Source organism: Balaenoptera physalus, assembly GCF_965194825.1.
Source record: "Balaenoptera physalus genome assembly, chromosome: 9".
Classification (NCBI taxonomy): domain Eukaryota; kingdom Metazoa; phylum Chordata; class Mammalia; order Artiodactyla; family Balaenopteridae; genus Balaenoptera; species Balaenoptera physalus.
Window position 1 is genome coordinate 66591393 of NC_138888.1, and position 14316 is coordinate 66605708.

At 38.5% G+C, this 14316-nt stretch overlaps 1 long non-coding RNA gene across 1 annotated transcript; it reads right to left on the reverse strand.

Moving 5' to 3' along the window:
* Window positions 1-1103: 1103 nt before the first annotated feature.
* LOC309667191 lies at window positions 1104-11756 on the reverse strand. Its single transcript, XR_014267605.1, has 2 exons — window positions 10096-11756; window positions 1104-9712 (listed from the first exon to the last, which is right to left on the reverse strand). It is a non-coding gene; the product is annotated as an uncharacterized lncRNA (long non-coding RNA).
* Window positions 11757-14316: the final 2560 nt, after the last annotated feature.

Consider the following 14316-nt stretch of genomic DNA (forward strand, 5'->3'; position numbering starts at 1 on the left):
CCATGAAAGACTGCTTATTGATCCATGGCATGTTGAAAAAAAAAAACACTAAGGAACTGTGTCCTTCACCAATTTGTTTAATATCTCTGGGTTTTAGTTTCAACATCTTTCAGAGAAAACTATCTCCCCAGAAAGCAATTCTGGAACAAAGGATAAGAATAATTATGATTCTCATAATCTCTATTCAGAGATCTTTACTCATAGAGTTTGAGAAAAATATGTTGATAAAGCCAGGTACTTTGATTATTAAAATGTATTCATATTTGTATTGAGCCTAATAAATACCAAAAATAAGCACCAAAGAGATATTTGAAAAGCGGTGCTATTCCTTTGGAAGTTGCTCTTTCCAAAATGTAAGACGACTTTGATGTTCCCTTAGATTGCTTTTTGTTAGAAATGTTTTTACATAGATATGTACCTATCCAATCCTTAGCCATTAGTACTAAAATGTGTTTTCTCTCTGAGATATAAATGATGTTCAAAGGCCAATCACTGCGTACAAATGTCACAATCCTCAAGATTGATTTATCATTTCTCCAACCTTCAACAGAATCTTGAATCAGTAATGCTTGGAGACACCAAGCACATCAAATATACTAGTGTAATGCTTACAAAATCAATAAATGGTGGTCTTGTGAGTCTTGTTATGTCTATTTTATTGACAGAGTTTTTATTATACCTGTAATTATGGTTCAAAAATACTATTTGATGGTCTTAAAAAAAGTATTAACTTTTACATTCTCTTAACCGTAGGGCTTTAATTTTTTCCTTTTTTTCTATTGCTCTATTGTTTAACATTTTCTACATACAAAGCCACAATATGACAGCTGAGGTCCAGGAGCTGGGCCCCTTGTTGTGATAGTCAGATAGGTCCAGCTATCTACCCAAGGAAGTACTGGGAAGGGCTCCTTTAACCCAGAACTTAATGGAGATAATCAAAGACGGTATTGAGATTGATTCATCCCACTTTCTTTAATGAGATAGTACTTACATACAATAAACCCTAGATAGTGCGTGTGATTTCTGGTGGTCTTCAGTTTCTTCTCACCAGCAGGTTGGCGATAGTTACCAAAGGCATGACTAAGCAAACTGCTGTGGCTCAGTTTTACTGCTCTTCTGGTTCTCCTACTTCCTAGATCTCTACAAGAAACGGACTATCAAGAACATCTGCTCTGTATTCCAATGCCCTTATTGTTATTTCATATGAGGACTAGAATTTATTTAAAAATATCTTGGCATAGGTTATTTATGTATGTGACAGCTATTTGGAGATGGTCAGCTGTCCTAATCATAAATTCACTCCAAGGGGCAGTCAATATCTAACTAGAAAGGATACTCCCAGGTGCCATTTTTGTTGATCAAACATGCTTGAATATTGTCCATTTCCTATGGTTCAGATTAATATAATCACTCCAGCAATTCATAACTTTGAGCAACATAGAGGCTTAGCTGTTTAGCTTAATCCATTTTCAAAGAGGGGTTTTCACTGGTAAAATTGGTGTCTTTGACATGTATGTTAATGGATTTTGGAAATCATCTTTCTCTGGTAAAATTAATGCTATTCAGTTATGTGGACTGGCTTAATTATTTCAGAGACAAGCTACCCTCTCATGAACAGAGTATAACATTCTAACAAGCCCTTTAGGGCATAGCCACAGGGATGATGCCTGAGGCTTGATCCTTTAATGGTCTTGTGTCCAGCCATTGGTCTCTAGAATATTGTTATATCTGCTTCAAGTTACCCTCCAATGCAAAGTATGATAATAGAACCCACAAATATAGGGGACTGAGGTTTCATTCCTCTTATAGAGTAAGTTGTTTGAAATGTTCTATGCCTACTTGCCAACACATGATTGTTTAATATATGTCTCTGTGAGTGGTCGAATTTGATCTGACACTTGCTTACATTATTGGTTGGTTAGGAAGTATAGGAAATGGCAGCTACATGATCACCTAAAATATCTTAACAGTTGTACACAACTGAGTTTTCTTAGGTCACTTTGTGACACAATATCTTAATCTTCTAAATGTGTCCTTGATCAAAATACAGTCTTTGTGAGGTAATTACTCATCGGTCTCTGTGGAAGACTTTCCTTCCTCCCATAAGGCTGCCCTGTGCTGAGTGTCTCTGTGATGCCATAATTCATTGACTCTAGACCAAGTGCTCTGTGTTAAAGTCATGTGGTTTGTGTCAGCTCTCACTCAGATCAGCATGCTCTCCGAGAGGATTTCAAACCGTTTCAGCTGGAAGAGTCACTTCTTGCTTAGGGCTAGGACTCCAGACATCACCTTATCAATTTGAACAGGGATATGGGGTTGTGGCGCTCAGTGTTGACATTACTATACTCCCTGCCCTGAAACGTGGGGCATCACTGCTTTATGGTTTCACGTCCAATGTCTTACAGGAAAAGCATTATGTGTGTCCATTCTCTAAATCCTACTTTACAACCTGTGTGGAAGCAAGGCACGACTCGCTGTGATTTATAATGCAACATATTATCACATATTAATTTTGGAACACAAATGCCAGAGTTTAGGGTTTCCTGGAAAACAGATCCGGAGACACTGATTCATATCAACTGGTCATTGAGTGTGAGCTGTTCTCATAAAAGGTGTGTAATATTGGGCAAGGCTACTTCTTTTTGCCAAAGACAGTGCCCAGAGAGGGACCTGGCTGTGAGCTGTCAGCAGCCAACGCTCTCAGGAACTTGAAGAATAAGGACCATTGTTCTAAATAAAGGCTGGTCAGGTTGGCACATCACAGAATCACCTTCAATTTAGGCTGAGGTTTGGACTATTCTCAATGAGTATTAGGTAACTTTCTTTTCCTGAGAATGTCCCTCTGCTCTGGACTTGACTCTATCTCAACTTTACCCTTGATTTCTCCAGTACTACCTTAATTATCTGGGCACCCCACCTCTCTTCATAAATATGAACCCTGAGAGGACAATATTCATCAAGAGAATAGTACAGTCTCCCTTTCCTGTTCAACATCAACCCAAACTGCTTCCAGCACGAACTAATAAGGGAAAGTGTAGAGACAAACCACTGTTGAGGAGAAATCTTAATTTCTCTTAATTTTAATTTATTTATTTTATTAGTTAATTTTATTTATTTATTTACTTGCTGTATAGTAATCTCTACCTCCTCCAATGTGAAGATGGAAACAAAAGAAAATACAGAAGCTTCCAACATGGAACCAAGTGCCGCTGAGGAATAGGAGAGGCTAAAAAATGAGATTGGAGTAATTCAATATTTTATATAGCTTAGTAAGTTAAAAAATGACTTAACGACTGAGAAGAAGTGATCAAAGATGAATTAACAACTGGAAGATTAGAGTTGTACCAGAGGGAAGAAGGAAATGATAGTGGGAGAAGAGTTCAAGAAAATGTTCAATTATTTTGTTATGATATTTCTGGGACATCGGGAAAAGCAAGAAAGAAGGAGCTGGACTGATCAAAGGACGGGTGAAGTGACTTCTGCTACTCTTAGGCTAACAAGTGTTCTCTGATAGCATTCGCCTCTAAGACCATCCTCAATTTCCTCAGGTTTACAAGACTCCACATTAATGCAACTCCTGCTCAGGGACAGCAAGAGTGGGATTGAGGGCAGCATTAAGACCTTCAGGAAAAATGTCATCCTTTAAAATAGCATACTTTCTCCAAAGTTTCTAGATAACACTTCTAATTTTGACCTTTTACCTAAACCACATGCAGGCATATCTTGCCAATTTTCACCTCACCAATTCTACTTTCATTCAAAGTGTTTTTGAAATGCAACTTTCACCATGAAGTCTTCCCTCGTAAGAATTTTTTTCTGAAGTTCTAGCTAATCTAAGCATGCAAATGTAGTGACATTCTCACTTACCCCTGCCCTGATTTCATATACCCAGAATACGTGCTTATATAGAAATCTATTCCCTAGTTTTCCTCATCCAGTTCACCAATCCCAGAACTTTACAGGTAGCTTTGATGCCAATGAACTCCTGCAGAATAAAAAAATGCATAATAATGACACAGTTTGTCACTCAAAATTACATCTAATTTATGAAAGTATGGTCACGTCCTATACAAGAGTACACACTACACAAAAGTCAGAAATTCCTGTGAGGGGCCACTAGTCATTCCTCAGACTGAATTTATTCACATCTATATCTATAGCTACCAGTATGACTATTTGTAACAATCTCTAGCTCTATATCTCATCTACATCTACAGATACAGAAATAAAGATATAAAAGGAAAAGAGGTGACCCAGCATCTTTAAATAAAAGGGAGCAATGATTTTCACAGATTGTCTCCATGCAGAAGAAAGTCCCTGTAGAGAGGTCTATAAACAGAATGGCAGTGTAGTCATGATATTTTATTCAGAGATATCAGTGTTTATCTTTAAACAAAAAGGAAGGCTCTCATGGAAGGCTCCCACAGACAAACTTCACCCACCACCTTTGGAAGCTGTGATTATTTTCATAGTACTCTGGATCATTTCAAAAAGAATAAAATATAATGAAAGGCTGCTCTTACAAACACAAACTTTATAGAATCCTTTGCACTGGCAGCTTTGGAAATTCTTCTCTCAGGGGAAGTAAATTTAAGTGGAGCTGCACTTGAGTTCAGTTTGTATTCCCCTCTCAACTACCATCAATGCAGCTGAATCAGGAGCTACACCAAAATTCTTGAGAGAGCTTTTTAAAAATCTAAAATAAAAGAAGAAAGTGTTATTGCAGACTGAGGTGAAAGAAATCTTGATATAAGAGGGACAAAATCCCCGGAGGGAGGGAGTTGAGGGCAAGAAATAATGAAACAAAAACCTGCAATACCCAAAGCAGAATATGCACATTATAATCTTTGTTCTTTCTTTTAATTGTTTAGGCCTGCAAATATTTGATGTGAGGTTGCTTGGCTTAAGAGGCAAGGTAATTTTTTAACAGATATAAAATAAACAACCCAGGTGATTATCATAATGTGGGAATGCCAGTTAGGGTAATATATTTGGAAGTCGCTGTGATTAGAAAACTCCCCAACAATGGACCCCAGGCAGCAGACACTGGGAGAGTCCCGATCATGCCTTATTGCTTAGGCATGCTGCAGGCCACTACTATATCAGCATTTAATAGCTCAAAACAATAAGATATGTTTGTAAGAACATTATTCAGCAATGCTTCTCTACTACCAGTAGCTAGATCTTTGCTTGGGCTTCGACTTTTCAATAAATAAGAGGCATTTTGACTAATTAAAATGTGAAAGTAAGTTTCAGAGCTGGTTGCTGGATTTGAGCAATTTCAGGAAAACAGCTCTCTTGAAGATAATAGTGCAATCTGATATTTATGAAATGCTACTGAAACTTAATAATCAAAATGGAGTAATTAGGAGTGGAGCTATTTATCTCTTACTTACCTTCATGCCTTAACCCAGGCCTGCAATTCAAGCCATACAAAACATTCAACTCTTTTCTGAAAGCCCTAAGTGCTATCAGGTGGGGGTTTTAACACAGTACTAAGAATATCCATGGGAGCATCATTAAAGTTGCCCAGAATGTGCATCTTGGTGCCTTATTTCTAGTCTGACAGCTCTGCTCTGTGAAACACGGTCTGGTTCACATATGCATGTTAGTACCATTGCAGACTTCCCTCTGCTGACCCAAGATACCACTGTGCAGATCTAAACTGCATCTACACAGCAAGAATCTGAGTCTGTTAGATAATAGATACAGGGTTGTCTGATTCCAGAAAGATTTTCCAGGGTACTTCCACAGGCATTTTTGAAAAAAGAAGAAAAAAACAACCACAAAGAATTTGGTCCACATTTTATAAACAGACTAAACGAATCAGTGTCAGATTTGTGATGGTAAATGTAAAATTTGCATTTTGTTTCTCGTCTATCACAATATAGATGTGCTAATTTTATGGGTCCATAGTGGGTAGTGCACCAAATACTGTGGATATAAAGGTAGAACAGATCTGGGCTCCAAGAATTATATTAACATATAGAGATGCACAAAATATATAAAGTTAAGAATTGGATGAAGTTAAGATTTTAATAGATTTAAGACTTTGGTGTGAGCCAGATCTGAGATTAAGACCTGGTGCCGCTGGGTAATACTTCTGTGACCTTGAGCAGACTGCTTCATCACCATAAACCTCAACTGCTTGGTCTGTAAAATGGAATTAACACCAAGAGCTGCCTCATCGGGTGATCTTGTGATTTAAGTGAAGTAATTATGTAACTCATTTACTATAGAGCCTTGCTGATAATAAATGCTCAATTAATGTTAGCTAAAAGGTAGGTATTTTAACCAGTGATTTAAAAAGAAACAAACAGACTTCGTGTTTGAAGTTCTGAATATACAACAATCACAAAGGTCCTAGTGAGAGTGAGAGAGAGGGAGAGAAGTGATGGTTAATGTGTGTTCCTCTACTAACTGGCGGCTTTAAGTTCCACTTCATAGGGCTGTTCAAGAACATAATAACGGGCCACAAACACAACCGCCCTTCAATAACATGAAGGCGAGCTGTACGCAGAAGGTGGGCAGAAGAACTACAAAGGTGCAGTGAAGCACAATGGGAGGAAACATAAAATAGCTGCCGATCACTGGGAAGGAGTAACAGCGAGAGCTGGCGGGGACCAGTCAGAGAAGAGGTGGCTTAGAGGACGGGAGACAACTGAGCTTCCCATGAGGCAAGTTCACTGAGCTCTAAACAGCGGGCGACTGGGCAAGTCCACCAAAGGATTTCCCCTGTCCTCTGGTCTGGGGTGCTGTCCAGGTCAGCGGGTCTCTCTCCCCGCGGTTGGTACATAGATCCAGACAACAACTAGAGACAGCCCGGAAGAATGAAAAGAGCAGAGGCTGCGTGTTTTCTCACAGCTCTACTACCTACTAGCTCAGTGAACTTGGGCAAGTCACTTGACCTCTGTGGGGCTCAGTAACATGGTCTATAAAATGTGGCAACGTTGTCAACCCTGCGAGCAATCAATAAATGTTAGTGTCCTCTGATTTCCGTCTCAGCCCCAAGTCGTCTAACATTTGGCTTACTTATATGTATATGTTTTTATTTTAGGACAGGATCTAGCCCTTAAAGCACCTGGGGATTACTAAAGTGAATCTGTTGATTCTTTGCCACGGGGACCAAGCAGGTTTCCCTTCTCTGCCACAACAGGAAATCATCACCACCCATCACTCCGCAGCAATCATTTCAGCTGCAGCCGAAACTGGTCCCATTTTTTATCTCAGGATTACTTTTGCTCTGGGGAACTCTCTAGAGCTTCAAAATTCCTGGTGCATTTAACGAATTTTGCTTTCAATCCAGATACCAGATGCAGACTTTTAAAATGATTATTATTTTTTTACATTGTGGCAACCAAACTTCAGGTCTTTTAAAACCTCAAAGAAAGCCTGCTGCCATTGGCTTTTGCCCTTATCCAAATCAGCATGTACTTCCTAACCACGGATCAAGTCACAGATGAGTTTGGAGCTGCCAATCAGCCTCGGATTCATCAAGCATTTTAAACTGCCGGTGTCGCAGTATAGAAGCCAGTGTGTGCCACAGATAACGGTATCATTTGCATAGTTACAATCAGTTAGCAATAGAATGCCTGAGAGGCAGAGGGGATGCGTGGCAAATACAAAGTCACTTTCAGATTTGCATTCATTTCGGTTTTAAATGGGGAACAGAGGACCTGACTGAAAGGGACATCACCTCCTGTGCAGCTTGATTCTGCGGCGCCTGTGCCTATAGAGTGTTTCAACCCTTTGAAAGTGCTTTGTGATCTTCCTATGAGCTATTCTTCTCAACAATGTCTGACATACCTAGTAGGCATTATTATCCATGATTTAGTGAAAGGGAAGTGAATCAAAAACAGGTTGAATGACTTGTTCAACCCCGCAGGAAGTCATAGCCGAGGCAGAGGAAGAACCCACAGCTTTGTACTGGCTCCCCATCTGTTGCTAAGCCCCTTTAGCTGTGCTTCTTACCTGGTCCCAGTAATTAGCCAAACCAAGAGCTGCCAAATAAAGACGTTGCCTTGATTTTTCTTTTCCATCATGTTCCATCTTTTGAACTTACTCATTTGACTTGCAAAACATTGTAAGAATTACCGCCTCCAAAAGAAAACCCCAGGAACAATAAAAAAAGAGAGAGTGAACTGGAATTCTGAAGATTGAGAACACAAGGAGTTAATGTTTCTAAATACTGTGGCTGGTGCTGTGAGAGAGACTGGTAAACCTTGAGAGAATTGTGCTCTACTTAAATGACAAGTACCAGGCAATTGATTGATATTCTCTGTAAAGTTTCCCCCATTTACATCGTTTTTCCTTGGCACCTATGATTTATGGAATATCCCTGTGTTAATTAGGCATATGCTAGTATTTTGGAACAAGAGGCAATGAGACAATTCTCCCGCCTTTCATTGCATAATATATACAATTTATGGAAAAGACATGATTTTAGAAACTGGGAGAAAAGGTTAAGCACCTGCTTCAGGTACCATAATGGAAAATGCTGTCAGAAGGAGATAGCCATCCCCTAAATATCAAAAGACCAAAAAAGTAAGTAAGTTCTTTAGTAGGGAAAAAAAAGTTAAAAACCACAGCAGTCCCTGACTCAGCAAACAAAAGCAGTTGATAAATGCACCTGCTAGCCTATCTACAGCTGATCTAGACTTTTCAGGGTGGCCTTATCAAGTTAAGATCTTGTTGGAGAGTAATGAACACGAGGAAAGACGCTGGTCCTCAATTTCTCATCATTAGAGTTCCTTACATGGCTTGAGTGGGAGCAGGGACTGGGATAAATCTGTGCTTAGAACCTCCTGATAATTGGTGTTCAAATCTCAGAATCTGGGTATTATTCTTGGCTAAAGTATCTGCCACCTGGCTGGATTGCTTCCTACATTCATATGGCGAAGACAAAGCGGGCAGGCTTTCGTCCTCGCAAAGGGAATGAACAGAACTGGGAGACATAGGAGCCTGATTTAGTGTGCACCCCCGAGCAGTCTCTTTGTACCTCAGTTTCTGCCACATGGATTGAGAATGACAGTCCTTCTGGAGAGGGCAAGGGAGAACACACAAGAGGGGAGTTTACTTTTAATTAAAGGGCCACCTAAATGTAAAAGCAAACCTACCTACTGCAGAAAGTTGGCAAAGTGAATGAAACATTTGTTGAATACCGACTTGGATGTAATTGCTAGGCATTTTACAAAGGATATTTCTAAACATCACAAGAACCCTGCAGAACAGGTAGCTCAGAATGACCTACATGGGCAGCTAAAAAGCCAAGAGTGGCAAGGTCTCTAACTCTGGGGTCAGAGGGCACTGCTCCCGAGGCCCTGTTTGAATTTGTTAGGTGATTCATAGGAAATCCAAAGTGAGTTCTTCCTTCTGTTATCTGCAATCTCTTAGACTTGCTCAGTCCTCAATCAATTTTTATGAATACAGTTACCTCTGGGGACTCCTTCATATTCGGATCTTCCTTCTGTGTGGTATTTTCCTGCCGGTGTGGCATCCTGGGGCATCTAGCCATCCGACCACAGGTTGACAGACACCTTCCTGTAAGTGGGAGCATTTTTATTCTCTTCTCCACCCCCAGCCCACTCCATCAGCTCTAGATTCCTTCTGTTAACCCACGTGCTCCTACGGATGGAATACTTCTGCTCACATCAGATAGGTCCTAGATATTTTATTATTTTAGGGTGACTCATTTAAAGATTGTGGCAGCGGGCTTCCCTGGTGGCGCAGTGGTTGAGAGTCTGCCTGCCAATGCAGGGGACACGGGTTCGAGCCCTGGTCTGGGAGGATCCCACATGCCACGGAGCAACTGGGCCCGTGAGCCACAACTACTGAGCCTGCGCGTCTGGAGCCTGTGCTCCGCAACAAGAGAGGCCGCGACAGTGAGAGGCCCGCGCACCGCGATGAAGAGTGGCCCCCGCTTGCCACAACTAGAGAAAGCCCTCGCACAGAAATGAAGACCCAACACAGCCAAAAAAATAAAAAATAAAAATAAATAAAAATAAAAATAAATAAATTTAAAAAAAAAGAGATGAAAAATCAAGCCAGCAAATAGAAGATATTAAAAAAAAAAAAACAAAAGATTGTGGCAGCCACAGAACTGCAGGATCAGGTTTTTCTAGTGTTTCCAAGATTGTACAAAACACGAGTGGCAATGATTACTCAGCCTAGCTTAGGAAGGAGTCTGCTGATGAGGGACAGTCCAGGGGGGCTCAAATCATGGTTCAGGCTGTGGACATCAGGGGGATGATTATACCACAGTGGTCACTTTTTTCATTATAGATTTATCTTTATCTAATTTGCTTAAGAGAAACTCTTCAAATTTATTTGTCCCTGTTTTATACATATTCAGCCAATGTAAGATGGATAGGATACTCTGAACAATGGACAGTTTTTTACTAAATCTGTCCAAGACATGCACATATATAAAATATATTACATTTCCCAAAATAGAAAGTATGGCTGCCTCAAAATAAGGTGATTAAGAATGTAGGTTCTGGAGTCAGTTACTGAGATCCTTAGCTGTGAGTTCTAGGGAAATTTATTTCATTTCTTTAAGTCTTTGGCTTCCTTCTGTGAAAACAAAATAAAAATAGAACTTACATTATAGGGTTGTTTTGAGGACTAAATGTGATAATGTATATAAAGCACACAGCACAGCTCCCAACTCGTGCTAAACACTTGAGAATTGTTTTTACAAGTACCTCTGTCCGCACGCATACAAAGGCCACACACAAGGCAAGGAGTGCAGCTCATCAGTAGGATAGACACTTCCGATAATGAATTTACTCCATTAGAGGAGATATTACTGTTCTTATCCATGAGGGAAAAGCAGAGACAGATTAAAATGGCTTCCCCAAGCTCACACGGCTGGTTATTGATCAAGTCGGAATCAATTCAAGATTCCTATCCCAGCTTGCCTCCATACAAAGGCTCTTCAGATAGCTATGCTCTGCTCCTAACAACATAGCACTCTCTGCTATAGATATAGTCAGCATGAACAAAAAGCAAAGGCATAATAAAAAAGCTTCATGGAAACGACTTTCAGCTTATTCCAAGTCCGTTTTCCACAATTCCTCTTAACTATTCACCCCCTGATTATCTCAGAGGATAGATATGCAAGGCTAGTTCCATTGACCTGATTTTTACTCCTGCACAGTTCCCATGCCCACAGCCTTAGATGGATAATGTTTTCAGGGAGTGCTACATCGTTTGGGAAATGATAGATTTAAAGAGGATTCTTGAAGATCCAAATGTGTAAAATCCAAAAGAGTGAGTCAGTAAGGGCAGAATTTAAGCATCGTAACAGAAGAGGCAAGGAGATATTGGATATGAGAAGAGAAATTTTTGGTTTTAGCTGAGGAACTCTTCTAAGATGCTCGAATCTCTTCCTTTTCAGGAACCACCCTGCTCCACATAATGCTTTCCTTTTTGCAGTTTGTTTGCTTTATTTTGCTTTTGTTTTCCTACTGTAAAATTTTACAGTAAAATAGTTCAAGTATTATTATAATCATATACAAAGAAATCAGTCACCCTATAGCTGTGCTTTTAAAATATCAACTAGATAAACAATCTCCTTTTTTAAACCAATAAACACACATAATTCTGAGTTGCCCCCATGAAACTTTGTGACATTCAGTGGAAATATATTCCATTCTATAAATGAAAATCAGCATTAGACAACATTCCAAAAGACACTTTTATATGTAAAATTAAATAAATATAAAACAGTTGATAAATAGAATAATTTAATAATAGGCAATGTAGTTCACATAAAACTGATAATGAACAACAGGACCTTTTAAGTATATCACAGAACCTTACCAGTCTGGTTCTGAGTAAAGATGTTAGCAGTGTAGCCAACAGATATTTCATGTTCTAATGGATGAGATGCCTTGTATATCAACGTATATTTTCAGGTCTTGTTTCTACCACTTGCTACTTATATAAATTTGGGCAAATTTATAAATCTCTGTGCCTCATGATCTCATTTGAACACACCGTTAAGGATGATTTCTACTTCCTGGAAGTAAGGATTAAAGAGGTAGTTCATGCAACATGCTTAAAAAACATCTGTCATAGTCAATGTTTGATAGAACTTTTGCTGTTATTACCAATGTTACTATGATTAGGCACATGGTAGTCATGCATTGATTTTAGGGTAACCAAATTTGTGCAAATAGAAGTCAATTTTTAATGGTGTTTTCTATAACAAGGTTTTTAGAACAGTTACCATAAAATGATGTGTCTTAGCTAACTGGGATTTCGATGTGTGCTTTACTGAAAATTCTTGTTTGTGAAGAACAGAAATATGCTCAAGATAGCTTAAATAAGAGGCATTATTATAATTCTCACAGGTATCTAAACTTAAGAAACACAATCCAGCTGGACCTAAGGTTTATCGCACACCAATCTTTGAGCACCAAACAGTCTATGTCATGTTGGTTTCTTCCTGAATCCACTTAATTCTCCTTCATTTCCCAACCAGCTGCCAATCATTCCTTCTCTCGTACATGGCCCAACGTTCCCACCACCTATGATTCCTTACTGGGGATATAAAATCCACATACCACCTGATATCCTAATATTCATATTATCAAGATTCTGACTGGTTTGGGGTCATCCAATGGATTGAGGTCTATCTGGGTCTAATCACCGCAACTTGTGTAAAGCATAGGTGTAAGGATGCTGCTTCCAGAGGCTGTGGGAAAACCAAGTAATACAACTTTTAAAGCAGAAATGAATAAGATTAAAAATGTTCTTAACCTTGAAGAGTTTTAAAAAATTCTATTTATATCTAGTTTTTTTGATTAGCCATTTTCACATAAATCTTGTTTATACATATTCTAAGTTTCAATAAACTGTGCAGTGGCTCTTGTTTTCCCATTTTATACAGATCTGTATCATCCTTATTGACCTTACTTAATGAAAAACTGGTTTCCCAGTGTCATTAGTGTTGATATTGATGAGGGTGAAAGTGACTGTTAACTCTCAAAATCATCTGTAAATATTTAGTCATTCCCATTGATACTATGAGAAATAGATCAAGTGCTCTTTTTCTTTCCTGCAATAATAGCACTTGACTCTGTAAATGGAAGAAATCTGTGTCCTCGTGGTTTAAAAACACAAAAACCAAAACAACAGCAAAAACAAAGTAAAACAAAACCCTGGATATCTATGAGACTTCTCAGATATCAATAAAAGAATAGGGCATAAGAATCTAAAAATAAATCTTTGTCCTTTGTCTTAAGGTATTATTTTGATCATTGCTAACAGTAGACATCCAAAAACTTCTGAAAGAAAGTGTGGCCAACGTCACAGCTGCTTGCCAATATTCCCCAGGACTCCTTTCCTTCTGGGCATACAGTGGGATTGACCTACAGGACCCTTCATAATAAGGTGTGGTCATAGGACTTTCTTTGGTTACTTGAATGTTAGCAAAAGTAAAATATTTCAGTCTGAAATAGTTAATTACCAATGTTGAATCTCTAATTCTTTCTTGCCCTTTGAGGTTGGTTGTGGAAGAATTCTTGTATCAATATCAAGATGTTGAAAGAGCTCAAATCATCTATTGAGGGAGCTGCCGTGTATTCACAGATGGCTTTGAGTGATTGGAAGCTACACTTTATTTTGTTAAGCTACTGAGATCTGGGGAGTTGTTTAACCAAACCCATCCTAATTTATTGGCCTAGCTATAAAGTATTCATGTCAATTTTCTCTTTTATTAAAAGCAAAGATTTAAAAAAAAATACTCAAAGACTTCAGTATCAACATGTGGCCGACTTTTGTCCATACATGTGATTATAAGTGAGAGATAACAAGAATTAATGACGTAAAATTTAGCCAATAATTTTACCTCCTCTCTAAATTATCCATTTTTTAAAGATAAAGGGCCAGTGAAATGGACAATTACTGTTAAGCCTTCTCAGCCTATAATCTCTAATAATTTCTAGTAAACAAAAGAAAATGGCTGGAAAGAAACTCAATGATATAGTTATTCAATATTATTTTTAATAAAATTAAATTGTTAAATCCTTAAATTATTTTAAAGGATATATAGGAAAAAGAGGATTGAAAGGAAATATACATATGTCAAAAAGAAGTTCTATTAGAGTGGAAAAATTCTAAATTATTTTTGTCATATTCCAGGTAAAGTATGTTTTTATAATTTGGTCACATTGCATTTTTTCTTTTGGTTTTCTTTTTCTTGGCTTAAAACAACACATTTTTTGGCTCATAGTTTCTGTGGGTCAGGAGTCTGAGCCCAACTTAGCTAGATTCTCTGCTTCAGGGTCTCACAAAAGTTTAATCACAATG